We start from the raw sequence: 25144 nt of genomic DNA, 5'->3' as shown, positions 1-25144 counted from the left end.
TTACCGCCCACCTCGTAATGAGGCCCTGGAGGTTTATTCATCAAACTTGTTTGCCTTTAAACCCAGGGGCTTCTTTCCTTGCCTTTATCGTGCAGCATGCTGTTTTCCAAATAAAACCATGTGCTCCCGGAACTCACGACTTGTTGCAAAAAGCACGTTCACTTATTGTAGGCTTGAATTGCAAACTGTACTAATGTGCATTTATCTAGCTCTTAACGAACTAACTTCTGCTGTGCTGTTTATACTGTAGTCCAAAACCAACAAAACACGTGCTCCACACACAAACAACTTGTTCTAAAAGGCACGTTTCACTGTTCGAAACCCCCCGTGCTCCTGTAACATGCTCCAACCGTGTGTTATATTAACCAAAAATTGCTCTTCAGCGATAAACATTAGCCCCGATTCACCCATGTGTTGTTGCTTCGTGTTGACTTGCCTCCTGTGAGCCTACGTCAGTTTCATTTGGCTGCGATGATCGAGCAGAGCCGCATTCAGAGCCACTTGATTGGCCAGCACTGCCAACCAGAGTGCTAATTAAAAAAAGGGCTGTCAATGTTTATTTTATTGATCATTTGTAATGCACTGATACACATGTGTGTCTCAAGGCGCAACAAGGCAAGGGGTGGGGGGAATGATCCTACTAGGCCTTGTTCATTTGAATCATGCAAGTGCAGGTATTTATAAGGCACTTAATACTGAGGTAGATTTTTAAGCACAGATCCAGGATTCAAACTAGTGTTGCTCAGCATTTTCTTGCTTCCAAACCCTTGTGTTGCCACTGAGCTATCCTCCCTTCACGTTGGATCCTGGAGAAAAACTTCAAAAATGGAACTGTAATTGAGAGCACAACGGGAAGCCTTGATTTCTCCCAGTCCTGACAGCTCTGCTTCCACACACACCTCTAGACACAAGATGCTCTTCACCGAAAATCAAAGGAAATATCCCCCCTTAAAGCTACACCCGTACCCAGCCCCTCAAGCACAAGCACATTCATTATATGAAGGATTTTATGGCTCATTCAACCCTATAAATTGGGGTCTATGCATGATCTTCTGGTCCTCAGCTGCAGCTAAGCTCTCTGTCACCCAGAAGGTATCCCACAGATTCCTCAGTGATGTAGGGAAAGGACATGTCTCCATTCTGTGTTTCCCCTGCCTTCAATCTGATGGACGGGAGCTTTCAATCTCCAACTAGTCAACCACTGTAGTGAGACTTGCTCAGCTCATTGATGCACAAATGGTAGGCGGGTGTTGGTAGATTCCAAGTCCCCATGTGTGGTCAAATCAGAACACACCCTGGAAGAAGTACCCTTACCCCTTAGCCGCAGTCCCTGTGAGCTTGTCTCTTGGAAGAGTTGTTGGGTTGCAGATGCAGAGTTCTTGGCAGCTCATGTCACTTTTCTTATGTAACATATGCCTTGGCTGCAGTTTATGAATTCCCTCTCTTAGTTACCCCTTGCAGTATAGAGAGTCTCTTTTGGTCCAGCCTAATCATTTAGAAGTCCTTCCTGCACACCTTGATGAGGTGTGAATCATTCTGGTTGCCAAAGGGGCTTCTTGGTTCAGATTGAATGTAGTTGGTTTCACTTTCTGGTGAGCGGGAGGCTACAGAATCAATTATTCCAAGTGTTAAGCAGAGTCTCCCAAACTACACACTGCCTCACCTCCATTTCCAGAAGGGCAGGTTGTAGAGCTTTGAACTGTTAAATCAGATGTTGGCCATATATTTAACAATGTTCACACAACAACATAAAGCTTTTTGAAATATGCTGCTACATCAAACTGCAAAGTGGCAGTTTTAAGCCACAGTGTATGTTAGACTACATAAGAAAGACCATGGCTGCTGGATTACCATTAGAAAGTGCACAACAGAGTGATTACATATATCTATGATACATGGTGATACAGTAATGCACAGTTGTGGGTCAGAATGCACACCCGATAGGACACTAAAGGCAGTGGGGTCATTACGAGTTTCCCGGTATCCCGCCAGTAATTACGGTAGGATGCCGGGAAGTGCACCTAATGTTAAAGGCGCCTGATATCCCAGTATTACCAGGATATTTCAGTATCCCCATTGATAAATCCCCATTCCATGGAGTCCTGGAGGGGACTGTCGGTATTTCTGGCACCGGTATATACCAGCTGTTTTTTGCCATTGGGGGCCTGATTTACCTTCAGCTCTTGGGCGGAGGTAAATCGGGTACCCCCCACTGGCAAACTTGTAGTTTGCCATTCTTGGAAAAGTGCCAGTAACAGAATTATCATCACTTTTACTGGTACTTTTCCCGACCGCAAAACTTATAATGACCCCCAACTGTCCTTTAAACCACAGAGCATATTGTGACGGTGAGAATGGTTGGCTGATTTTACCTTCATGCAGAATCAATTTTAATGGAGATCCTAAACCTTGTTAATACTGTGAGGTTTCACCTAGCAGAAGTGAATCCATCAGAGGAAGTAACAATGAAGATCCAGGAAAGTTTGATTTGATAAGCATCCATTATCCATTCAGAAAGTTTTGCTTCAGTCTACTTGCATTAAGGAGCTTTACAGCTGAGCGATGGGAGATTTCAACAGATTGTCAATGCACTGAATGTTCTTGTGAAAACTTTGAACATATTTTTTTTTTGCCAGTGCTATTCGGCAAGCCACCTACTTGGTGGGTTTTCAAGACTATTTTATGACAAATTGAAATCTGTATGAAGAGGAAGCACATCGCTATTTTATTATGTTAGTTAATGCAAGGTCTGCCTGTGTTTCCTTATTTTAAGCCTAAATTATTGGTCTTATTTCCTTCCTAAAATATGGACACCTGCAATTCATGCTTCAAAAGGATGCTTCCAAGGTTGGCTCTTCTATTGGTTATTAAAAGAGACAATGGTCACCTCTGATTGGCCATCTAACAGGTAAGCTTGCATTCTTTTCCTGGTACTTCAAGAGGGATCAGATATGAAGTATGGCAAAGGGCTATTCTAGTGGAATGATACATTATTGGACAAATGAATTCACTAACAACGCGGTTAAACTTCACCAAGTTTCCATATGTTTTATCAAGCACTGTCGTGTTTGTAATTCAGACTTTGAAAATAGCCAGTTAATTTCAGAATGCAATAAAAGGTTTATTTATCTGTCGATCACTTTTGCGACGCCATCTAGACGTTTTCAAATAGAATTACAGGGCAATTGTTTTAATTGGTTTGCTGCAGGGCAAAGGTATTTTGCAGCGCTGTGACTACCACCAATGTGGATACCCCAAATATGTGACCATCCCCCGTCCTCTGCAGCAGAGAGGGGTCGCCTAATATGTGGATGACCACATCCTGAGCATTTATGTGGCTAACTGCACACAAGAGGATCCACTTAATGTGTGCATGTCACTGGTTGCAGTTACGTTAGTGACTCTTCCATCTGAGGCTTATATCAACATTCAGTATAACGGGCCCATGTAACTTATGAACTTATGCCATGCACAGTATATCTTAGGATCCTGCCAGAACCACGTAGGCGAGGGCCCTCCAAATGTTCAAATTGCTGTACTGATTAAGAAAAGGGACTGGGGAATAGCAAACTTTAAATCAAATTTCTTGTGCCAGTTCGGTTTGTGCAAATTTCACAAGAGTTACAGTAAACAAACCGTATTGCCACCACAACGTGGTCATAAACATGGAAGCCCTTTTCTAAAGTGCACATCTGGGTCCCTCATTCCAAAAGGCAGACTCCCAGCCTTCTTCTGATCCATAACAGTCTCTTTTTGGGTTCATAGCCCACATCTGTTTCCAGGCTCGACCACTTAGATGCCTTTTCTTGATAGGCTTCCATTCAGCCACCTCTCAATCCCTTCTCTCTATTTGTTTTACCTTCCAAACCATGAGAGCAATTCCCTTCTTCTCTTTAACCCAGGGGTCTGCATCTTTTGGCTTTCCAGATGTTTTGGACTACAACTTCCATCAGCCCTAGCCAGCATAGTCAATGGGAGTGGTAGTCCAACACATCAAGAGAACCGCAGGTTGCAGAGCCCTGCCCTAACCCGTCTCCTGTCTCCCTGTGTCCCTGATTCCCTGATGGATGCCTGCCCTGCATCTGGTTGTTCCACACTCAATAACCGTTTATCTAAAACCTTTAACCTGCTTGGAAGTGGACTTAGAAATTCGTTTTTAACATGTTTCATATTTTTGTAATGGGGTGTCTACCTCTTTGGTAATGGAATCCCACACATATCTACACATGTTTGCAAGCTCCTTTAATATAAACACATTCAATATGTTACTTCTAACATGAGATAAACAATGCTGGCAAATCGAATACAGATGTAATGCTCATATTCACATTTCATGTGTTTCAATTGTTTGCACCACACTGGCCCTCTTGGTCTATACGATATGGGTGGGAAAGGCACAGGGGCCAGAATGCACTTTCATACCTAACAAGCTCCATTTTCACTGCTTTAATAGTTGCTTATGCAGTTTAATATGAAGAGGGGAGTGACTGTCTTGTTGATTGGAATATTTCCTATTTTGTAAACATATGACTGGGGGTGGGTGGGTGCACTAATGTCAATCTGTGTTTTTTCCCTGAATCCACCTTTATGAAATACATGTCAATGGAGATGACGGAGTATGGCGTTAGATTATTATTACAGATTAACCATACCAACCTTCTCTTTGCCAACACCCATATCCAAACTATGGAAACCTTTCATATAAACAGCTCATCTCTAGGCCCTCCCTATTCCAAAGGGCACACTATCAACCATCTTCTCTACCAACCTCATTTCATGTTCCATGGCCACCCCTATCTCTTGATCTGACCACGGAGGCATCGATTGTGTAACAGACCTCCCCTTAGCCACTGCTTAACCCCACCTCTCTATTTATCCATCATTCCTTCGAAATCTTGGAAGAAAAACTCTTCCCTCTTCCTAACCCCATTCATTTGCCACTGTGACACAGATTCCCAACTGGAAGGCATGGACATTTTTGGTGCCACCCTACAACCCCTCAGCTAAAGTAGCCTACCGTACCCACTTGAAAGCTTTAAATGGTATGTACAAAATGACAAGAATAATAGTTCAATTAAAAGATCTGTAATTCCCGCAACATATCCCAAAAACTGGTCAGAGTCCTCTTTAAACTCATATTAACTAACCCTGATGATGTCATCGTTGATCTCCTGGGTATTAGTCTTAGATGCATGGTGGTGGTGCTAGTTATGGTTGCATAGCAAATCACAACTGGCGTATAGCTTGGGTTTTTCGATATTACTTTGTAACCATAACATTCCTTTAACAAAAGTGTTTTCATAGAATATCATGGGTTTTTATAAGTAGAACCTAACCAATAACGTTCCTTTATCAAAGTTTTTTCAAGCAATGAAAAAACATTGTTAAAGGGACGGTATGATTAAGGTGCACTAACAAAAACGTATTAAATTCAGTGAAAAAGCTTTGTTAAAGGGACGTTATGGTTACAAGAAAAGCTAGAAACCCCCAGAAATTCACTAGTTGTGGTAAGCTAAACTACCATAACTAGGGCCACCACCATGCACTGCTAAAACGAACACCCAGGACATTGAAACATGTGTCGGCTGACCACTTTAGACCATGTGTCTACTTTATGAATATTAAAGAAACACACCTTCAAACACTGCATCCAGCGTGTATATCTTTGTAGTCACAAGATCCTATGAAAAGTATTTGCTGCAAGGTAACCAGGAATTCACTATTTCATTACAAAAGGTGTTGAGTTCACCTTTTCACACATGTGACCTTGCACAGAACAATACAAAGCCATCAGATGAAATACCCAGCTTAGCACAGGAGTGTTCTATCCTAGAGCCCACAATTATCCTTCAATTTATTTTTACCTACTTTTTGGCAGTTTTAAAAAAAATCTACTTGACGGATTTACACCAAATTTACAAAAGCACAATTTCACGACCAAGCTGCCACTCCCACAGCAAATTTGGTGAAAATCCGTGCAGCAGTTTGGCCTGTAGGAGTGAGCAAAACATTGTTTTCATTGCATCTATGAGGATTTCTACACATTTTGGAAACCGCTTATAACTTTGCCTCACTGGACGAAACCACACCAAATTTCGCAGAAACATTCCAAGGTGGCCATATACTTTTTCGGCAAAGTTTAGTGAGGATTCGCCAAGGGGTGGGGGAAGTTATAAGCTGCCCAAAAGGTACTCTTTCGATGAGTTGAGCAACTTATCCATAACTACAGGGCCCTACTGCGGTCCCTGTAATACACATATGTCAATGTTTTATATTGCATATTTGGTGCATCACAACTTGGGTAAGTAAACATTAATATGAACTTTGTAATGTCAATTTCAGTTTATTGTCTTTACTTTATTTGCACTTTTTGCACAGTGATTGGTCGCCCTATTTAAATTTTGTATTTGTATTTATTGTGTTTATATAGCGCTTTCATCCAACACGATTTACATTATAACAACAGAATACATAGAACATTATAACAGAAGAAGCAATTTACAATGAATCGAACCAATAAAAAACAGTAGGTAGAGCAACTAATCTGTGAGGGAGAAGCGGAGGGGTGAGGAAGGGAAGGAGGAGGGGAGAAACAGAAGGGATATAAGGGTGAAAGTGAGGGAGGATAAGGGGAGGGAGGAGGGAAGAGAGGATCATAGGGAAGATTCGAGGGAAGGGGAGAGGATGAGAGGTGGGGAAGGTTTCAAGGCGGGGAATGGAGAAGGAGAGATTTCAGGGAAGTGTGGAAGGAGGAAAAGGTAGGTATAGAGTGGAAAGAGAGGAGAGAGGAGAGATGAGGGGGACCCAGATCATGGAGAGATTTAAAGACTAGACAGAGGAAATTAAATTTAAGTTGGGAGTGAAAGGGAAGCCAGCCAAGGGAGGAGAGCGAAGAAGAAATGGAGTCATGCGGGGCAGGGAGACAAAGGGTACGGATAGCTGAGTGGTAGATAGATTTGAGGGGAGCAAGATGAGGGGAAGGTAGTCCAAAGAGTAGGGAGGAGCAATAGAAGTGGCGAGAGAAGATAAGGGAGGAGATTCAAAGTTTTGTTGCATGGAAGGTAAGTGAGGAGCAGACTTTGCGAATATTGAAGAGGTGGTAGCGACAGGCGCGAGAGGTAAGAGAAATATGGTGGGAAAAGGAGAGGGAAGAGTCAAAGTGAATGCCTAGATTGCGAGCGTGGGCAGAGATAGGAAGATTAGAGGGGGGAAAGTGAATGAAAGGTGGAGGAGAGGGAGGGGATAGAGTATCGGAGGGAAAGAACAAGTCTTCAGTCTTGTCAGTGTTGAGAGAAAGAAAACGGGATGACATCCAGTTTTTAATGGCAGTAATAATTTTTAATGCGGAGTGCCCGCCCATTCGTGACCATTTATATATATATATATGTACATTTATTTTTAAACATCTAGATCTGCAAATGACAACAATGATTTGTTCCAAGACATGTCACTGATTCGTAAGCAGGAGCCCTGCAGAAGCAGCAGCATTTAATAGAATTGAACCCGGTTTGCTGTTTTAAACTGTGGCAGTTGGTGTTTGTGGTAGCCCAATAAATAATGCTTTTTGTTATGCATGGTTTTCGGCTTTTTGAAATTCAGCCATTGGAGTCTCTCAGGAAGCGCGACAAGACCCCATACCCACAGCAGCCCAGGAAGAAGAGGCAGGGGGATCACGCCAGGCCTCTCCCTCTGTTGCACTGCCAGGCACAGCACATATTAAAACCGGCAGGCAGGCGTTCTCATTAAAACTAGCCCTCGGGCACGGTAGGCACTTCATATTTCCTAAAGCTGCCATCCACTGACAAATAGACGACTGATCAGAACACATCATATGCCTGGTGGGGGGAAAATAAAATGATCTGTGACGAAAGGGGAACACACAGAAACATGCAGTCTAAATGACTATACATTAAAAAAACGACGGAAGTGAAGCTGCGGATTTAATATATGTTGCAAAATGCTTGTGGCTAAAACCTGGTGGTCTGTCTTTTAGCAGCTCTTTGAATGCCGCCTTACTCATCACTCAAACACATTCCCCCGTTGGGCTCTCGATAATAGACATATCTGTCACCAACATGCACGAGAGAATCCGCCATCTCAAAAAATCATCCGCTGCAAAGGGTAAAACACCTCATCGGGCCCAAAGGCATTGTTAACGCGCAGTAACTCCAATTGCAGTTAGCCAGTTTTCCAGAGTGTTAATCTTGTGCCCTATCCAGCGTCACCTGCCGACTCATCTAGGCTTTAGAGAGCAGCATGTTGGTAGTCATAAATATCTACCCACCCAAGTAATGTCATTCTTTATCGGACCATTTTTAACTTCACCTCTAAAATATTAATAGAGTACCTGTGTGACAGCATGGTGCGTTTTTGCACATCTCACATTTTAAAGTGATCAGATTTCTTTCTCAAAAGCCTTTTAGCTCAATGGTTCATTTCGCAGCAAACAAACTGGTACCCAGGACACCCCATCAATGCCATTGAGTGGAAGTGCCCTATAATTGCCTCTGACAACCTTCCCTGGCTTCGAAAGAGTAGAGGTGGGCTTAGCAGGAATCAGTCTGGAACCCACAGTGCCTTCGAATCAAAGGGCATTGCCCTTGGTATTGCTGTTGCTTGGCATTTTATCATTTAAAAAAAAAAAAAATCTTAACACCGTTGAGATATTCAAGCCAACAGTGAACCACCTTCAAGTTGATTTGGAGAGGTAGACCAGTAGGGGCATTGTAACGCTCACCTGATTCCCGCAGAGGCGCCGGTCTTGACTGGGTGAATGCCGTATCTTCAAAGGTGATGTGTAACACACGGTTGGCTCTTTGGGCTGGACCTCTGTGCACTGTATGTCTGACTCGAAGAGTAAGATGTCTGCAGATGGAAAATATGGGATTAATGAACTGGGGTTATTGGGTGCCTCTCTCCTCTTCCCTTTCTCTTCTCCTGTAGAACCCCAAAGGTTAACGCCCTCACCTTAGGTAAGTGAACGACGAGCTCTCCATCTGCCATCTGCCTGATATCTCTTGTTTTGCAGGGTTCCGGCGATGGTGGATGGCGGGCTGATGAGAGTTGAGGATCGAACCCGCGTGAGGAATAGAAGCGCCTGGAAGCACGTAAGTAAGCGCTTGTAGCCTGCTTCACGATGCGCACTAACTGTCCCTTTTATCTTGCAGGTACAAGTTCGGAGCTTTAGAGAAGCTGACGGGTGCTGGAATACCCACTGGATTCGGCGTGGGAAGGAGTAATGGCACGTGAGTAATAAAGTTGCACAATGTCTTTAAACGCACCTTCTTTTGTCTTTCAGATGCGGGATGCAGCGCCAAAGGCCTCCGGAGCGTGCGAAGAGCTGGTAAGCTTTTGTCTTTCAGATGCCGGAATGCAGTGCGAAGACCTCCGGAGCATGCGAAGAGTAGGTAAGCCTTTGTCTTTCAGATGCCGGAATGCAGCGCGAGGCGTTGGTGACAGCCGATGGACCAGGTAAGAGATGCGCTGTCACTGAAGACCGTAGTGCTAACCTGTTCTTTCTTTGTCTTTACAGGTGCTGCTGAAGACTGGATTCCAGGATGGTAAGCCTTTGTTCCCTTAGGCCCAGGATCAGAAGCAGAAGACACGATGAGCGTTCTGCTGCAGAGAATGCAGAATAACGCAAAGCAAGATTCATCCATCGGGTGTGGTTTAAATAGCCTCCTGTAGTGCTTAGGTGTCTCCTTCCACAGCCACGCCTAGGTAAGAAAAGAGTTCCTGCTTTCCAGAAGAGTTCCAGTGTTCTGAACCTAGGGAGTGGCTCCTGCCCCACCCAACAGGAAAAGTAGTCCCAAACAGAAGAGGATCAGGGGTTCAACTGGCAGGTAAGTAAGCAGCATGGTCTGCTGCAGGTAAGTCCACCCAAGCATTATGAGCCCGGCGCTTCCAGCGCTGGGACTGGGCATCTTTATGAGCCTGGTGCCACTGGCGCCAGGACATGGTCCAAAAGGTCCCAATTGGGACTGGCTGGCACTCGGAACCGGGGTTATGGGTCTGCTTCCAAGGGAGTCGGGCAAGTCCTGATCTTTTGGAAGCAGAGATCATGACAGCACCCCCCCTCAAGGCCCCTCCCAAACCGGGCTTCTCCGGGGGTTTGGGCTTGTTAGGAAATGTTCGATGAAATCTTTTGATTAGACGAGGCGCGTGGACATATTCTGCAGGTTCCCAGGATCTTTCTTGGGGACCGTAGCCTTTGCAGTCAATCAGGTAAAATTGTTTAGATTTGGAGATCTTGGAATCCAGGATGCTTCTGACTTCAAACTCGAGTTCTCCATCAACTAGAATAGGTTTTGGAGATGTAGTAAGTAGGGTTTGAGGTTGCACGGGTTTTAATAGTGAGACGTGGAAGACCGGATGTATCTTCATGTGAGGGGGCAAGTCCAACTTGACCGCTACTGGATTTACTATGGTAGTGATGGAATAGGGACCAAGGTATCTTGGGTTGAATGTGCGTGGTCCTTTTAGAGGTAGATATTTGGTGGATAACCAGACTTGATCTCCTACTTGATATTGGGGGGCTTCCTTCCGATGTTGGTCTGCTCCTTTCTTGTATTGTTCTTTAGCCCTTTGAAGGTGAGAAACGGCTTCCTTAAAGGCTTGGGTGATTGTAGAATGCAGGTGGTCTACTGCTGGTGTTCCAAGATCTTGGAGTGGATCCAACTCCGAGGTTCGAGGGTGACTACCGTATAAAAGAAAAAACGGGGTCTTCCCAGTTCCCGAGTGGACAGAGTTATTGTAGGCATATTCGGCTATCCAAAGGATATCTTTCCAAGTTTTTTCAGTTTGTTGTAGCATGCAGCGCAAATACTTTTCCAGAGTTTGATTGGTCCTCTCGGTTTGTCCGTAGGTTTGAGGGTGGTGGCTGGTCGAAAGTCTCACATCAATTTGAGCCGACCGACAGCAACTTCGCCAAAAATTAGAAATAAATTGACTACCTCGATCCGAAATTAGAACTGAAGGAAAACCGTGCAGTCGGACGATGTTTTCGAGAAATTCTCGGGCCAGAGTTGCTGCTGTTGGTAAGCCTTTGAGTGGAATGAAATGTGCCATCTTGGAGAATAGGTCCACGATTACTAGGATCGTATTGTATCCGGAGCATGGAGGTAGATCGGTGATGAAGTCCATAGAAAGCGTATGCCAAGGGCGAGGCGGGATGTCAATAGGGCGTAAGAGGCCGGCTGGTTTTTCCTTTTGACTCTTGTTTTGGGCGCATACTCCACAGGACATTATAAAGTCTCTGATATCTTTTTTCCAAGACGGCCACCAGAAGTAGCGCTTGATCTTTTACGAGGTCTTGGTCATACCGGGATGTCCTTCCATTAAAGAATCGTGATAACAAGAGATTACCTTTTTCTGTAAATCTGTGCTGGGCAGGTATAACCGTTCTTGGAAATATAATAGGTTGTCCTTCACCGTAAAGTCCTTTCCCTGCAGATGCCAATTCTGTATGTCTGCTGGAGTTACCAGTAGCCTGGCTTTATCCTTAACTTCCTCTATGGATTGTGTGGCGATTACACCTATGTTTAGGATTGATCAAATGTTCTTCCACTCCCATCCGAGAAAGGGCATCAGCTTTACCGTTTTTTGTACCAGGTCGATAGGTAATTATGAAGTCAAACTCGGCAAAGAATAGTGCCCAACGGAGTTGCCTAGAGGATTGAGCTTTTGCGGTTTTCAAATATTGCAGGTTTCGGTGATCTGTAATCACAGTAACGGTGTGTCGGGCCCCCAGAAGATAATGCCGCCAAGCCTTAAAGGCGGACTTGATAGCTAGAAGTTCCTTATCACTAATAGTGTAATTGATTTCAGGAGGCGAGAATTTGCGGGACCAAAATGCCACGGGATGCAACTGATTGGTTACTGGGTCCTTTTGTGATAGAACTGCCCCCATGGCAAGGCTCGAAGCATCAGTTTCAACGATGTAGGGGAGTTCTGGGCGAGGATGTTTTAAGATCGGTGCAGAGATAAATCTAGTCTTCAAATTCTGGAAAGCTTGTTCCGCCTCAGTAGACCATTCAAAACGTTTGTTTTTCTTTAACAAGGCGGTGATGGGCTGGACTATTCGAGAGAATTCGGGGATAAACCTGCGGTAAAAGTTAGCGAAGCCTAACATGCTTTGAACACCTTTTACGGAGGATGGCGATGGCCATTTGAGAATTGCATCGACCTTCTTTGAATCCATACGCACTCCGCTAGGTGATAATATGAATCCCAAGAATTCAACTTGAGTCACGTTGAAAACACATTTTTCCAATTTAGCGAAAAGTTTGTGTTGACGCAATCTCTCGAGGACCATTTTCACGTGTTTCCGATGAAGAATAAACGAGGATGTCGTCAATGTAAACAACAACACACACATCTATGAGCTCTCTGAGGACATCGTTCATAAAATATTGAAAGGCGGCCGGGGCATTGCAAAGTCCGAAGGCCATGACCTGATATTCAAATAGCCCATACTTGGTGCGGAAGGCCGTCTTCCATTCATCGCCCTCTTTTACTCGTACCAAGTGGTAGGCTCCTCTAAGATCCAGCTTTGTATATATGCATGCTTTTCTGACTTGGTCCAGGAGTTCAGGGATCAAAGGTAACGGATATCTATTCTTAACGGTGATCTGGTTCAGGGCGCGATAATCTATACAAGTTCTAAGGTCCCCTTCTTTTTTTGGAACGAAGAACAAAGCTGAGGAAGCAGGGGACTTGGAAGGACGAATAAACCCATTCGCTAGGTATTGATCCAGGTATTGTCGGAGGTGAAGATTCTCAGGCTCGGTGAGGGCATAAATTCTACTACAAGGAGGAGTAGATCCAGGTATCAGGTCTATCTGGCAGTCATAAGACCTATGAGGAGGTAGAGAGTTAGCCTGATCCTTCCGGAAAACATCTTGGAATTCTAGGTATTCAGGAGGTAACTGGGGAGCCTCCGAGGAAATTACTGCCAGTGCAACACCAGGTCGAGGGTGACAAGTAGAGACACATTCTGGAAACTGAACCGTTCTTGCTCGCCAATCGATCTGAGGATTGTGCTTCTCTAACCAAGGAATTCCTTGAATAATCTGGAACTGAGGGGCCTTGATCACATCGAACACGATCTTCTCATGGTGTCCATCTTGACTTACTAGCGTTACTTCTTGGGTGGTATGCGTTACTGGTCCGGAGGCTATCTCCGTACCATCCACCGTAGTAATGACGTCCTTTACAGCCTTTGGACAAAGAGTCAGATTCATCCTCAAAACCATTTCATGATCCACATAATTGCCGATGGCACCGCTGTCGACGTAAGCTTCAATCGCATGTAATCGATCCGGATGTTCAGGGCTAATGAGGACCATAGGTATCACGAAATGCGAGGTCACGGAACTGGTTTTAACGCTCTGCAAGAGGACCTCTATTCTTGTCGGGCGAGGTCGTTTCCCTGCTCAGAGTTTGTGACCCTGGTAACTGCAGCTCCTACTGCCTTCTTGGCTGGTTTCACCGGACAGTCTCGAAGAAAGTGCCCCGAGTTTCCGCAATACAGGCATAATTGCAGCTGTTTTCTCCTTTCCCGCTCCTTTTGTGTTAGTGGTCCTTTCAGGCCCCCTATTTGCATGGGTTCCCCGGAGTCTACTCCTTTGGTAGGAGTTGGTGGTTTGGAAAATACTCGAGCATCAAACTTGGAATGATCGGCCTTCCTGTTCTGCAGTCTGTGGTCAATTTGAACGACTAAATCAATATTGTCCGAACAGTCTTGCGGGGGATTCACTACTTGGGCTAACACATCTTTGAGCTCTCCACGTAGACCTCTATAAAACAGCGTAATCCTTTTGTCCTCAGGCCATCGAGTTTCCACTATCAGTCTGTTGAAAGACGCAATATAAGCCAAAAGGTCTTGATTACCCTGTCGCAATGAAAGGAGCTCATTGTCCAAGGCCTGCCCCTGTGAATGTCTTGCAAACAGTTTTTCCATACTGAGCTGAAAAGCTTGAAAATCATGGAGAACCGGATCATCTTGATTAACTAGAGGGATCGACCAGTCTGCCGCATTGCCACTAAGGTACGAAAGCACGAAAGCTACCTTAGCTTGATCAGTTGGAAAGGCTGCTGGCCGGCATAAGAAGTGCAACCGGCACTGATTAATAAATACTGCAAACCTCCTTGGGTCACCAGAAAATCGTTCGGGCGGAGCCAGAGGTACATTCCCAGGTAGGTTGATCTGCACTGGGTTCGTAGAGGATGTTGAAGGAAGATTTGCCCCTGATGCGGGTAACGGAGTTTGTCCGGCTTGTGACTGTAGCAATTGTCTAGCGAGATCGTCTGTTCGCTCCTTGGAAATAATCAGTTCCCTTCTTAGAGCATTCGTTTCCTGACGGGCTGCATGCACTTCTGCTCTTAGTTCCCCAAGTAACTGGGCTAGCTGGTCGGTATCCGAGGTTTCCATAGCGCCTGGGTGGGAGTTTTGCGGTAGGCTTTGCGTTCTGTAACGCTCACCTGATTCCCGCAGAGGCGCCGGTCTTGACTGGGTGAATGCCGTATCTTCAAAGGTGATGTGTAACACACGGTTGGCTCTTTGGGCTGGACCTCTGTGTACTGTATGTCTGACTCGAAGAGTAAGATGTCTGCAGATAGAAAATATGGGATTAATGAACTGGGGTTATTGGGTGCCTCTCTCCTCTTCCCTTTCTCTTCTCCTGTAGAACCCCAAAGGTTAACGCCCTCACCTTAGGTAAGTGAACGCCGAGCTCTCCATCTGCCTCGGGGCAGGGTGCCGTAACCAGTTTCTTCACTGGATAAGGGTGCAGGCCTCTTGACCTCAGAGGACTGCTGTCCGTCGTTAACTGCACGAACGGTAAGTTCTGGGCACTTCAAATGTCTTAAAAGTCTTTTGTAATGATATCTCTTGTTTTGCAGGGTTCCGGCGATGGCGGATGGCGGGCTGATGAGAGTTGAGGATCGAACCCGCGTGAGGAATAGAAGCGCCTGGAAGCATGTAAGTAAGCGCTTGTAGCCTGCTTCACGATGCACACTAACTGTCCCCTTTATCTTGCAGGTACAAGTTCGGAGCTTTAGAGAAGCTGAAGGGTGCTGGAATACCCACTGGATTCGGCGTGGGAAGGAGTAATGGCACGTGAGTAATAAAGTTGCCCAATGTCTTTAAACGCACCTTCTTTTGTCTTTCAGATGCGGGATGCAGCTCCGAAGGCCTCCGGAGCGTGCGAAGAGCTGGTAAGCTTTTGTCTTTCAGATGCCGGAATGCAGTGCCAAGACCTCCGGAGCATGCGAAGAGTAGGTAAGCCTTTGTCTTTCAGATGCCGGAATGCAGCGCGAGGCGTTGGTGACAGCCGATGGACCAGGTAAGAGATGCGCTGCCACTGAAGACCGTAGTGCTAACCTGTTCTTTCTTTGTCTTTACAGGTGCTGCTGAAGACTGGATTCCAGGATGGTAAGCCTTTGTTCCCTTAGGCCCAGGATCAGAAGCAGAAGACACAATGAGCGTTCTGCTGCAGAGAATGCAGAATAACGCAAAGCAAGATTCATCCATCGGGTGTGGTTTAAATAGCCTCCTGTAGTGCTTAGGTGTCTCCTTCCACAGCCACGCCTAGGTAAGAAAAGAGTTCCTGCTTTCCAGAAGAGTTCCAGTGTTCTGAACCTAGGGAGTGGCTCCTGCCCCACCCAACAGGAAAAGTAGTCCCAAACAGAAGAGGATCAGGGGTTCAACTGGCAGGTAAGTAAGCAGCATGGTCTGCTGCAGGTAAGTCCACCCAAGCATTATGAGCCCGGCGCTTCCAGCGCTGGGACTGTGCATCTTTATGAGCCTGGTGCCACTGGCGCCAGGACATGGTCCAAAAGGTCCCAATTGGGACTGGCTGGCACTCGGAACCGGGGTTATGGGTCTGCTTCCAAGGGAGTCGGGCAAGTCCTGATCTTTTGGAAGCAGAGATCATGACAGGCATTCAGTCTTTAAGCAGTCGGATGAAAGTTGGGACGCCACAGTGGTGACATGACCCAAGCTAAACCCTCGCTACCAATCGGGTTTCTTAAGCACGAGCATCACTGCAGCTCCTGAGCTCTGTCTAGTGGTCTACAAGTGCATGTCCAGGTGATATATGATATGGCATTTATAACGCGCCTGTACCTAATTGTTTCTAGGCGCCACAAGACAAGAGAGGGGAGACATAGGGAGGACAAGACATACGATCCTACTAGGCCTTGTCATTCGGATCCTGCAAGTGTGACAATAGAAGCGCAAGGGGAAGGAGGGGGGGAGGTGCAAGGGAGAGGAAAGGGCGAAGTGCGAGCAGGGCATCATGGCTCTGAGCAATTGCAGCCAGGGCAGCGCGGCTCTGGGTAAGTGCAGGAGGTAGGGGATTGTAGGGTTACAGTTACAGCCCCTAAGTGCATGGTGGGCCAGGAGGCAGTACAAGGAAGACTGGTCGTGGAGAGCCTGGTACCCAGTGAGACTCTGAGGGAACCAAGCAACCAGTCGGCACAGGAGACAGGTAGCGAGAGAGAGAAGGCAGAGGAGAAAAGGAGGACTTGAGCTGCTTCCAGAACTTCAGGTGATCCGGGTCAAGTCTGAGAGGGGCAGGGGGGCTGTTCCAGAGGGAGGCACCTGCAGAGACGAGAGATTTACCCCTCACTCTCTCCACGGAGAAGTGTCTGACCCTCAGAGAGTTTCAGGTAGCTGAGGGAAGAGCTCTAGAAGGAAGGAAGCTATTTTGAAAGCGAGTTGGATGTAGTGCAGTCCCCAGCCTTTGTGCAGTTCCCGGCCCCAGAAAGACTTGTGGATGATGCATAGGGTCTTGAACTTGATCCTTGAGGCAGCTGGGTGTCAGTGAAGAGATTTCAGGGCTGAAGAGATTCAGTCCCTGGGCTTGAGGCCAAGGATAAGTCTTGCAGTCCTGTTCTGGATTAGTTGCAGGGGGCGAAGAGAAGAGGTAGGCAGATTGAGGAAGAGGCTGTTGCAGTTTGTTTGTTTGTTTGTTTGTTTTATTTCTAATGCGCTCCAGACCCGTAGGTAGAAGGGCGCAGCAGGTAGGAAAATGCGAAACTTACATTGTTACAGATTATACAGGATACAGTAAAAGTTATACATATTATACAAGATACAGTAATGGATATTATAGATAATATACAAGTTGTGCAAATTATACAAATTATACAAATTATACAAGTTACAGTAATAGTATACAAATGTATACAAATGTGCAGGACCATCATCGTGCAGGTCGATGAGTTACATAGAGGATGGTACGCATAACATATCGTGGGAAGGAGGAGAGGGACAAGTGTCAAGTCTGGGAATATTATAAGCCTAAATCTAGTGGTCGTTGGAGATAAGATATTGGATAGCATTCCTTCTGAATAGTGAGTACGGCTGGTCTGCTCTTAGATTGTTGGGTAATAGATTCCAGGTTTTGGCCGCCTTCACAGGGAAACTATTCCCACCGACCGTGGTAAGTTTAAATCTAGGTACTACCAGACAGTTAGTATTGGTAGCTCTGGTAGGTCTAATAGAGGTTTTTTTTTGCATTTTGTTCGTGAGGTAGCTTGGGGCGGCGTTGTTAAGAGCTTTATGTGTCAGGGAGATAATTTTTAATTGAATTTTGTGGTTTGTAGATAACCATTTGTGTTGGCGTCTAATGGTGGAGATGTGTGTTCTTTTGTTTATGCCAAGCGCTGCTCGCAAAGCATTATTTTGGAGCGTTTGAAGTTTCTGTATGGTAGATTTGTTGGCACCACTGTAAAGGGCATTACAGTAGTCGATCTTGGAGAGGATAAGTGCTCTAGCCAGGATCATGCAACTGTCATTAGAGAGGAAGGGCTTGCCTGCTCTTATCAGTTTGCAGGTGTATGCGGTGGTAGAGGCCAAGGATTTTAGTTGTTTGTCGAAAGATAGTGTGGAATCCAAGTAGAAACCGAGGGTTTTTACTTCCTTGGAGACCCTGATAGGATTTCCATCAATATTGAAGGAGGAGAATTCCTGACCTAATTTTTTGGTGTTCATATGTGTTCCCAGGATTATCAACTCCGTCTTGTCGTCATTCAAGCACAAGCCATGTGTGGCCATCCATGCTTGAATAACGAGATATACCCTATTCACCAATTCCGAGTCCTTCCTATGATCCCCAGAAAGCGGGAGGAGAATCTGTGTATCATCTGCATAGTTAGTGTAGGTGATACCCAGAAGGTCTAGATCATCGAACAAGGGCTTGGTGAAGATATTGTATAGGGTAGGCGAGACACAGGAGCCCTGGGGAACGCCACATAATATAGGGGTAGGGTCAGCTGCGGCCGATGGGGAAAAAACTCTCATTGTTCTTTCGCTGAGGAAGGATTCGAGCCATTTGATGGCCTCAGGAGAGAAATGGGCAGCAGAATCCAGGTGTTTGCAGAGTACCTTGTGATCGACCAAGTCGAATGCTGCAGAGAGATCAAGTAGGAGCAGGAGTGCTGTTCCTCCTCCATCCCTCAGCTCGTCGACCTGCGTCTTTAAATCAATTAAGGCGGTTTCTGTTCCATGAAGTGGACGGAAACCAGATTGTCTTGCTCCTAGGAGCTTATACAGGTCAAGGTGTTTTTGTATCTGAATATAGGCAGCTTTGTCCAATATTTTGAGGAGGAATGGCACAGTGGTAATGGGGCGGTAGTTGGTTGGGATAAGTGGGTCTAAGGTCTGTTTTTTGAGAAGTGGGAGCACCCAGGAATGTTTTAAATTGGCTGGGATAGTGCCTGATGTGAAGGAGGCATTGATTAATTTAGAGATAAATGGTGAGAGGTCTCTGGCAGCGTCTTTTATTAACTGTGCTGGGCAAATATCACCCTTGCAGTTAGAAGGTTTGAGTGAGAGAATGATTTTTTCTACTTCTAGTGGGGATGTTTTGGAGAATTGAAATTTGTTGTTTGCCTCTGGTGGGATACTATATGTAGAGGTGTTAGGGTAGTGCTGAAGGTTGAGCATATCTTTTTTTTGTTGTATTTTGGTTTGAAGTGTATTGATTTTATTTGCTAGCGCATTTTGAATATCTGTGCACCAGGTCTTATCCTTGGTAACTAAGTCTGGTATGGCTATTGGTGACTCTAATTCCTTCAGTATGGCGAAGAGTTCTCTCATGCTAGAATTAGAGTTGGTGATACGTTCATCATAGGAGTTCTTTTTGGCAAGGTTCACTTCTTTTTTGAAGTGAGAGGAGATGGAGGATAGTTTTGCTTTATTTTCGATAGAGGGACATAGTCTCCAGGAGTTTTCACTTTTTCTTTTTAGGAGTCGTAAATCTCTCAATTGGGGAGTGAACCATTTGTTAAGGTGCGCTTTGGGTTTGCTTTTTCTAAGTTTGAGCGGGGCGATTTTGTCCAGTGTGTTGAGCATAATTTTGTTATATTCGTCAACTAGAGTACTAGGGTCTAGATTGTCCGATAGAGCGTTTAACGTGGGTAGGATGGCAGGGATGACTTTTTCCGCTGTAATACTCTTTTTGTTTCTGGTTAGACAAGGCGGGGCTAGCAATGGGACCGTCGGAGAGGGTCTGGCTGTAGATAGGTTAAAGGTTACAAGAGAGTGATCTGTCCATGATTGGGGAGAGATGGAAGTGATGGAGGCTGTGCAGTTGTAATCTGCTATCCAGTCTAGTATTCTCCCTTTGGAGTGAGTGGGTCTGTTGACTTTCTGAGACAGGCCTGATGCATTGATGGTATTGGCTATGTCTGAGGCTTGTTTGTCCGTGGGGTCATTAAAGCCAAGGTTTAAAATCTCCTAATAATAGAAGCTGGGAGGTAGGTTTAAGGTTGTTGGTGATCAGGCTATGCAAGTCCTCGTCGAAGGTACCGAGAGGACCTGGGGGTCTATAAATTAGGTGGATGGTGAGGGTTTGTATGTTATTTATCTGGAATTTGACCGAGATATTTTCACAGGATTGTAGGGTTTGAGGAGGGGATGTTCTGAGAGAGAGGCTCAATTTGGAAATGATGGCAATTCCGCCACCTCATGTGCCATCCCTATCTTGTCTTGTTATGGTGTAGCCTTCTGGAATGGCTAGCATTAGAGATGGTCCAGCTGCGTTATGTAGCCAGGTCTCGGTTACTGCCAGGAAGTCCAGATTGTGTTCTGTAATGAGGTCGGCTATGTTGAGGGCATGGGCGACAAGGGATCTCGCATTCAGGAGTGCTCCTTTGAGTACTAGCGTCTCTTTGGGCATGTTTGCTTGGCTAGGGGTAGTTGAGTTGGTATCTGAAGTTTTGGACTTTTGTGTTTTGATTGTAGTGATATTTGTTGTTACCGTCTAGTGTGGTTTATGTGGGTAATTTGTTTTTAGGTTGGTTGATGGTAAGGTTCTTATAGGTGGTTCATAAAGTTGTGTGAGTCTTGCGCGAAGTGTAAGATTTCTGTGTAGTAAGGTGCGTGGGAGGGAGGTGAGGGTTTCACCTCTGGTGCTAATATTATTTGGTGGAGAGTTGGTAGGGTTATTAGTCACTATGTTGGGCAGCGTATGTAAGGCCGGGTCTGATATCAAGGCAGGAGATGCCGTAAGGTGGTCTTGGGTCATGGTGATAAAACTTAGAGTAACAGCTATAGTGCTGTAGTGCAATAATGGATGCAGCATTTTTAGTGGGTCCAAATATATGCACGTGGGTTCTTAGGACTATAGGCAGGGTGGGGCGTTCACTAACACGGCACAAATGGATGTTCAATGGCAAGGTGCATATGGGCGTTCAGTGGCGGGGCACATATAGGCTAGGTGGGGCGTTCACTAACAAGGCACAAATGGGCAATTTAGTAGCAAGGCACAGCTGGACTAGGTGAGGCATTCGCTAACGAGGCATAAGTAGGTTAGCATTCACTAATGAAGCATGCCTAGGGCGCAGCAAGGTCCAACTTAAGGCTCAGCATAGGTTAGATGTGGTCGAATGGCGACCATAGGGCACAACACAAAGCTCAGTTTAGGTTAAATGTGGTCGAATGGCGACCATAAGGCACAACACAAAGCTCAACCTAGGTAAGATGTGGTCGAATGGCGACCATAGGGCACAACACAAAGCTCAGTTTAGGTTAAATGTGGTCGAATGGCGACCATAAGGCACAACACAGAGCTCAACCTAGGTAAGATGTGGTCGAATGGCGACCATAGGGCACAACACAAAGCTCAGTATAGGTTAAATGTGGTCGAATGGCGACCATAAGGCACAACACAAAGCTCAACCTAGGTAAAATGTGGTCGAATGGCGACCATAGGGCACAACACAAAGCTCAACCTAGATAAGATATGGTCGAATGGCGACCCTAGGGCACAACACAAAGCTCAGTTTAGGTTAAATGTGGTCGAATGGCGACCATAAGGCACAACACAAAGCTCAACCTAGGTAAGATGTGGTCGAATGGCGACCATAGGGCACAACACAAAGCTCAGTTTAGGTTAAATGTGGTCGAATGGCGACCATAAGGCACAACACAGAGCTCAACCTAGGTAAGATGTGGTCGAATGGCGACCATAGGGCACAACACAAAGCTCAGTATAGGTTAAATGTGGTCGAATGGCGACCATAAGGCACAACACAAAGCTCAACCTAGGTAAGATGTGGTCGAATGGCGACCATAGGGCACAACACAAAGCTCAACCTAGATAAGATATGGTCGAATGGCGACCCTAGGGCACAACACAAAGCTCAGTTTAGGTTAAATGTGGTCGAATGGCGACCATAGGGCGCAACACAAAGCTCAACCTAGATAAGATATGGTCGAATGGCGACCATAGGGCACAACACAAAGCGCAGTAGTTCAGCCTTCAGAGATCCAGGGCTTTGGAGACAGTGAGCTTCTTTGGCAAAGTGAGGAAAGGTAGAATACCTCTGGGGAGGTGCAGCTGGAAGTGGACCTTTTTGGCAAGGTCAGTGATGTGAGGAGAAAAGGAGAGGGTGCAGTCGAAGATGACAACAACATTTTTTGCCTCACAGGAAGACGAGGGTAGAGGGCCAAGAGAGGGTGGCAAGAGTGAGAGGGGGGAAAACAGGAGCAGGATTCCTAGTGAGAAGGATGTCAGTCTTAATGGCATTAAGGCAAAGATCGTTGGAGACACACCAATCCTAAATAGAGGATAGACAGTCAGGAATGAGCGAGGGAGGACTGGAGGCTTAGGGAAGCCTGAAAGAGAGCTGAGTGTTATCCGCATAACACTGAAAGTTAGAAAAAAAGGTGGAGATCAGGTGGGCCAAAGGAGCCAGATAGACATTCAAGAGCCAGGATGAGAGGATAGAGCCCTGGGGGACACCACATGTGTTCATAGGCGTGGTGGAGAGAAAGCATCCAAGTTGGACCTGGGAGGGACCGAGGGCAGCCATGCCAGGGCCTGACCCGTGATGCACAGGCTCACACGGATTCTGTTGATCAGGGTGGCGTGATTGACCGTGTCGAAAGCAGAGGAAAGATCACGGAGGATGAGGACAGAGGGAGAGCTGGAGTCAAGGTTAGAGAGCAGATCTTCACGGGTGTTCAGGAGAGCTGATTCCATGTCTTTGGCTGCTCTGAAGCCACACTGTTGGTCATGGAGGCAGCCAACAGATCCAGTGTGGAGGGTAAGCTGGGAGATGGCCAGCTTTTACAGGAGTTTGCTCAGAAACGGAGTGTTAGAATTTGGGAGATAGTTTGATGAACATGTAGGATTGGCAGAAGGCTTTTCTACAAGGGGTGGACAAGGGAGTGCTTGACGGGAGAGGTGAAGGATCCAGTGGTGAGTGATTTCAGAACGGCTGGAGTGAGGGTGGAAATGTGGTCCTTGATTGCTCTGGAGGAGCAGTGGAGCACCTGTTTGAACGACATTTTCATAGATTGGACTTGTCTATAGACATCGTCAGGTGTTATCAGAGAGAAATAGGAACAAGGAAGAGGAGAGACCTTCAAAGGGGGCCTCAGAGAGGTAGAGGGAGAGGAAGAGGAAAGTGAGGACACAATGTCCTGAGTTTTAGTGGTGAAATGAGAGACCAGAGATGTACAGGGGGCCTCGGAGGGAACAGGGGAAGTGGAAACTGCAGTAGGATTGGCCAGCTCCTTTCAGATTTTAAAGAGTTTGGCCATGTTGTTAGAGGTTGGACCCTCTTCTTGGAGAGGACAGAGAGTCTGTATTGCCTTTGGAGCAGTCAGCAGGCCAGTTTGTCAGAGGATGCACCCAAAGTCCTCCACTTTCTCTCAGCCAAACTGCAAAGATGGGCAAGGATGTCCAGAGTGTTGGAGATAGAAATATGCAGGTTAGAGAGGGCTGTGTCAGAGTGCAAGTCAGAGACAGGTGTAGGAGGAGCTGAGAAAATAGAGGCAAAGTTCTCCACTGACATGCTCTTCTGGCTGCAAAGGAAGTTGGCAGTGCTGGGGTAGGCTTTGCTAGAGGGGCAGGATGTTTCAGGTGAGAGGAGAGCAGAACGTGGTCAGTCCGAGAGATGAGTGGTGAGAGGGTTAGAGGGGGGATGTCTGAGCAGGTGAGAACATCCAAGGTGTGTCCAGCAGAGTGCGTTGGACCAGAGGGTAGAAAGGAAAGGGAGAGATAGTTGCATTTGTTGTGGAAAAGCCCAGAGGAGGGATGAGAAGCATCCAGATGGATGTTGAGGTCTCTGAGGAGGAGAAGCTGAGAGGTCAAGGAAAGAAGGGAAGAAGAGAGGTCTGCCTATTCTGAGAGAAATGCAGTGACCTGGCTAGGTGGCCTGTATATGGTGGTCACTGTCAGAGAGAGGCCAGGAGAGAGAGAGAGCCTGCAGACTAGACATTCAAAGAATGAGTAGGTCTGTGTAGGAATGACAGAAGCATGGACCCATTCTTGAAAGATCATGGCAACTCCAACTCAGGGCCAGTTGGTTCTGGGCTCATAGAGGATCTTGTAGCCCTCAGGGAGGAGAGTGTCAAAACTTGTAACAGAGCTGGCCGTGAGAGTGAGGACATCCAGGTCTTCGAGGAGGTGGCAGATGTCAGAGGAATATTTTACAGCAGAACGAGAGTTGAGAGTAGCTACATGGAGCAGGTTGCCACATTTGAAAGACTTCCGGGGTCGGGTGCAGGAGTGGGGTACACCCAGGGGAGGAAGCAGAAAGACCAGAGGTGGCATAGGGGCAAGCGCGGAGGAGGTGGGTGCCAGAGTGGCAGCGTAAGAGGAAGGAGGTGGCAGAAGGGCCAGAGAGGTGTTAGAACGAGTGGCAGGAGAAGGAAGGAAATTGATTAGACGTGGGAGACGCCTATCAAGAAGGAGGATATTGGGCTGAGAGCTCTGGACCATGATGTACCATTTAGATAGACGTTGATGGTCTTGGAGGATTGGAAGGGGGCCATGATGACTTCCCACCGGGTGCCACCAACAGAGACAATATGAGGGGTCCATATGTCTGGAGAGGGAATGACAAAGAGGATGTTGGTTAGTTTGTTTGGAAGAAGCGCTGATGTGGGAACCAGCGATAGGGAGGCCTGGGTTGGGGACCAGGATATCCCTCTTGAAAGATTTCCTTCCAGACTTTGGGCCTCATCACAAGTTGGTGGTATCCTGCACAATCGCACCGGGATGCCGCTCAAGGCTATTTGCGTTACCACAACTCGGTCTGGCGCAATTTATGCCAGATCCTGAGTTTCATGGGAGTGGGGCCACTAAGTCTCCATTCCCATTGGGTACATTGGACACAATGGGGATGGGGTGGCGCTACTAGCGCAGGAGCAATTAGTACCAAAACGGGCAGTAAAGGGTGTATTTTTACCTCCAGCAAAAACACTGAAGGTAGAACTCCCATTTACTGCCAGACTCCTGATTGGACCAGCCCTTAAATGCGGCAGTAATAGAGTTAGTGCTGTATTTAAGAGCTAAGGCCCAATTTGTGATAAGGTCCTAATTAGTGTGAGGGATAGGATAGGAGATATAGTAGCAGTTTGAGAAGATGGGAGAGATTGAGAGCACCATAGAGGGTGCGAGGAGGCAAGAAGGGAAAGTGAGGGAGAACAAGAAGAACAGCCCACAGCCGAGCACCATAGGAAGCACCAGAGGGGAGTGGTTCACACAGAGGGAAGCACACAAAGGGCAGGCAACACACCACAGGGGAAACCAGAAGCAGTGTGGACGTAAGACAGGGGGGATACCACAATATAGAAACATCTAGATTTTACTTTCTTAAAAGAAGGGTAAAAGGCCTGGTTTCA

General features: G+C 46.3%; 1 protein-coding gene across 1 annotated transcript in view; it reads left to right on the top strand.

Moving 5' to 3' along the window:
- LRRC2 (leucine rich repeat containing 2) overlaps nucleotides 1-25144 on the top strand; it is a 1026596-nt gene that overhangs the window by 437658 nt on the left and 563794 nt on the right. The gene's annotated exons all lie outside the window — the stretch shown is intronic.

The sequence above is a fragment of the Ambystoma mexicanum genome, chromosome 6p (assembly GCF_040938575.1).
Source record: "Ambystoma mexicanum isolate Mex_15411 chromosome 6p, UKY_AmexF1_1, whole genome shotgun sequence".
Taxonomy (NCBI): Eukaryota; Metazoa; Chordata; class Amphibia; order Caudata; family Ambystomatidae; genus Ambystoma; species Ambystoma mexicanum.
This window is presented reverse-complemented; position numbering and strand designations above follow the sequence as displayed.